The sequence below is a fragment of the Chrysochloris asiatica genome, unplaced genomic scaffold (genome assembly GCF_000296735.1).
Source record: "Chrysochloris asiatica unplaced genomic scaffold, ChrAsi1.0 scaffold00153, whole genome shotgun sequence".
NCBI lineage: Eukaryota > Metazoa > Chordata > Mammalia > Afrosoricida > Chrysochloridae > Chrysochloris > Chrysochloris asiatica.
In genome coordinates, this window is record NW_006408671.1 from 4,425,606 (window position 1) to 4,430,386 (window position 4,781).

The following is a 4,781-nucleotide window of genomic DNA, read 5'->3' on the forward strand; positions in this document are numbered from 1 at the left end:
ATGCCTTCCTTACAATAACATTCTGTCAGTATGATAGTAATCAGTTTAATGTAAAGAAAACAAGGATCCTCACAACCAGACCAATAAATAACATCACAGTGGATGGGGAGGAGATTCAAGTGGTCAGGGATTTCATTTTGCTTGGGTCCACAGTCACAACTCATAGAGGCAGCAGTCAAGAAACCAAATGACGTATTGCATAGGGTAAATCTTCTGCAAAGTACCTCTTTAAAGTATTAGGGAACAATTTGAGGACTAGTGTGCACCTGATCCAAGCCATGGTATTTTCAATGTCCTTATATGTATGTTAAAGCTGTACAATGAGTAGTGAAGACTGTAGAAGAGTTGGTGCATTTAAATAGTTGTGTTGAATAAGAATATTCAAAGTTCCATGAACTGCTAGAAGAACAAGCAGATCCGTCTTGGAAAAAGTGCAGCCAGAATGCTCCTTGGAAGACAGGATGATGTCTGGATGTATCAGCCCAGCAATAGGACCTTTGTGGCTGGTAAAATGGAGGGTAAGTGAAAAGGAATGCCACCAAAGAGATGAGTTGACACAGTGGCAGAAGTAATGGGTTCAGGTACAACAATTGTGTGGGTGGTGCATAACTGGGCAGTGTTTCATTCTGTTGTGCATATGGTCACTAAGAGTCAGAATCAACTCAAGGGCTCTTTACAACAGCAACAGTGTAGCAATTTGGCTTAAATTAGAAAATAACACAAAAATTAACAAATGTTGACAAAGATGTGTGAAAAATTGAATCTCAATCTACCATTCCTAGGAATCTAAAATGGTATATCTCTTGTGGAATATGTGGTTGTTTCTAAATTGAAAAAACAAACAAACATATATGCCAATAATTAAATCCTAGGTATGTACACAAAGGTCTGCAAAGCAAAGATTTAGACTGAGATTTATTAATCAGTGTTCATAGTAAAACTACTCATAATAGCCCCAAATTGGAAACAACCTAAATGCCCACCAAAAATGAATGGATACACAAAATGTGCTATATACATACAATGGAATACTGCTCAACTAGTATAAACGAAGTCTTGGTACATAATAGAATGTGGATGGCTTCAAGTTTTGAGGAAGATATACAGATAATCATAGAAGAATTGATTCAATTGAAATATGCTATTGGATAACAATATTAAAAGTACCAGGTACTGTTAGAAGAACAAACAAACCTGCATTGGAATAAGTACAACCATAATGCTCCTTGGAAATCAGAATGGTGAGATTTTGTTTCTCATACTTCAGACATTTTATCAGGAGAGACCAGTTCCTGGGTAAAGACAACATTCTTGGTAAAAAGTGGGTCATAAAAGAAGAAGACACTGCCAACAAGATGGATTGGCACAGTGGAAGTAGCAATCAGTTTAAGAGTCATCATGATTGTGAGATTGGCTTGAGACCAAGAAGTGTTTTGTTTTGTTGTGGATAAGGTTTCCATGGGTCAGAACCTAACCACAACAACAACAACATTCAGATGACACAACCTTGCTTACTCAAAGTGAAGGGAACCCGAAGCAGTTACTGTTGAAGGTCAGAGACTACAGTGTTCATTATAGATTACAATTGTAGACAAAGATGACAAACATCCTCACAACTGGACCAGTAAGTGACATCATGATAGGTGGAAAATAGATTGAGGTCCAGGATTTAATTTTATTTGTGTCCACAATAATTGCCCATGGAAGCAGAAATCGTAAATCAAACAATGTATTGCATTGAGTACATGTACGGCAAAAGGACTCCTTTAAAGTGTTAAAAAGCAAAGGTGTCACTTTGAAGAAGAAAATGACCTGATGCAAACCAAAGTATTTCATATGAAAGTGAAAGCTGAATTGTGTATGAAGAATTGATGGCTTTGAATGATGGTGCTTGTAAAGAGTACTAAATATACCATGAACTGCCAGTAGAACAAACATATCTGTCTTGGAAAAAGTACGTTTGGAATTCTCCTTGGAGGTGAAGGTGGTGAGACTTCATCTCATATACTTTGGACATATTAACAGGAGGGGTCTGTCCCTGAATAAAGACATCATGCTGGATAAAATAGGGTGTCGGTGAAAACCAGAAGATGCTGAAGAAAAAGATTGGCACAGAGTCTGTAAAAAATTGTCTCAAATATACTAATGATTGTGAGAATTATGCTTTCAAAGAATTTTCAATTATTTCATATGTATGTTAAAGCTGGACAGTGACTAAGGAAGACCACAGAAGAATTGATGCTTTTGAATTATGGTGTTGGAAGAGAATATTGAAAGTGCTATGGGCTGCCAAAATAACCATGATATCCGTTTTGGAAAAAGTACAGCCAGAGTGGTCCTTGGAGGCCAAGATGGCCAAACTTCGTCTCTCATACTTCGAACATATTGTCAGGGGGGACCAGTTGCTGGAGAATAATATCATGTTTGGTAAGGTGGAGGGTAAGAGAAAAAAGAGGAAGACCCCCAACGAGATGGATTATCCAAGTGGCAGCATCGATAGACTCAAGTGTGGCAACTTTAGAGAGGTTGGCTCAGGATCGGGCAATGTTTTGTTCTACTGTGCATAAGGTCTTTATGAGTCGGTACTGACTCGATGGCACCTAACAATAACAACAACAAGTCTATATGAGATCAAACTGACAAGAGCAACTTAAAAGATTAGACAGGAACTTTAGGTTTATGTTACTAGGAAAGAAACAACTCACAAAAAATGGTGAGTATGAGTACACAACTCAAAAAACGTACACTGAATAATTTCACTGAATTATATATGTAGGAACTGTTGGATTGCTATATATTTGGCTATGCCTGTGTTCAACAAAAACAACACAATGAAATGTTAAAAAGTAAACTTATAACACTTCTGTATACAATAGAACCACCACTGCCCATTCCTGTGCCAATTTCACAATTGTTATCTTTGAGTCCACTGTTGGAGCCACTGTTTCAATTTGTCTCATTGAATGTCTTCCTCATTTTCTCTGACCTTCTACTTTATTTACCAAGTATTTCCTTTTTCAGGGACTGCTCCCTTCTGATCAGAAGTTAAAGGCACTGAGACATTGTCTTATCATCCTCTCTTCTAAAGAACATTCTACTTGTTCTTCATCCAAGTTAGATGTGTTTATTCTTCTAGTAGTCCATGGTAATTTCCAATATCATAATCCAAGCATCGTTTCTTCTCTGTCCTTTCTTAAAATGAGAAGAAACAGCTGCAAACATCCATTGATAATCCGAACATGGAATGTACAAAACATCAATCTATGGAAATTGGAAGTTGTCAAAAATGAAATGGAGCACATAAAGTTCATTATCCTAGGCATTACTAAGCTGAAATGAACAGGTATTGGCATTTTAAGTCAGACAATCGTATGGCTTACTATGCCAGGAAACACTCATTGAGGAAGACTGGTATCATATTCATCATCATAAAGAATTTGAAATCTGTCTTGAAATACAATGAATCCTTTGATATGATAATATGTATACATGCACAAGCAAGACATGTTAATGAAATTATTTTTTTCAAATTTTCACACCCATCACCAAAAGCACTGATGATAAAGTTGAAGAGTTCTACCTACTTCTTCAGCCTGGAATTGATTAAACATGCAATCAAGATTGATTGATAAATATCAGTGATTGGAGTGTGAAAATTAGAAACAAAAAGGATCTGTAGTTAGAAAACATACCCTTGGTGATAGATAGAAACAACAATAAATATTATATGATAGAATTTTGCAAGACCAGTGACTTCTTTTTGTTTGTTTGTTTTTTTTTTGAGAGGGAAATCTTTATTGTTTTCTGTATAAAACTGTGTCCATAAGGTGGAGGTCACAGGGACTGGGCCTATGCTTATGCTGGGACAGCAAAGTGGACCTTCCCAGCCCAGGAGCCATAGTAGGAGTTCCAGATGATCTATAGGTCCATAGTGAAAAATGGGAGGGGTCAGAAGTGAAGTCTCAGTGGGAGAATAGCAGAGGGTCGGCAGAGGTCATGAGAAGGCCAGAATCCAGTGTCAGGCCTTGTCGAAGTTGAGTTTCTTGGCTGGCGGAGTTTCTCCTAGCTTTTCAATATCCTCTAGGTCACTGTTGGCATTGGAGTCATTCAGCACACTGAGGGTCACAGCAGCCTTCTGATTCTTTATGGGGGATCCCCAGGACTCAGGGGCAATGGAGCTGCTGGGTGGAGGGGCTGCTGGAGGAAGTGACAAAACACAAGATGCCAACTTCTTGGGCCCTTTCTTGGGTGACTCAGCTGACTCAGCTGTAAGGGGGATTCCAGAGTCTTCATATACCTTGTGCTTCACTGTGGCCTTTACCTGAGCCACGGTCCGTTCCTTAATGACACAGCTAATGTGATTAAGATCGTCCCCAAATCGCTTCACAGCAGCCCTTAGCATCTCTATTTCCATCTTGGTCCACTTCGCACCCGCAGGAAAAGAGTTAGCCACGGGATGAAGCTGCATCGTCAGCTCACTGAGCTTCATGAAGGCTGCGCCAGCCACAGAAATCTCTCCTACCTTGGTGGACGCTGACATTGTGACTCTGCGTGTCTCCTCACGGAGAGGCTACCGCCATCGCTGCCACGCGAAGCGGGACCACTGAGACGCAAGACCAACGATGACTTCTTGATTGCAATTACATTTTTTCAACAACATTAATGGTGTTTATACACATGAATTTCACAAATGTAGTACATCGAAATAAAATTGACTGGATCTCTGAAAAGAGACGGTGGAGAAGTTCAGTATTGTAAACCAAAAGAAGACCAGGGACTGA

General features: G+C 39.1%; 1 pseudogene; it reads right to left on the bottom strand.

The window, feature by feature from the left end:
- Positions 1–3,962: 3,962 nt before the first annotated feature.
- LOC102827055 lies at positions 3,963–4,540 on the bottom strand (annotated as a pseudogene).
- Between the last annotated feature and the right edge of the window lie 241 nt (positions 4,541–4,781).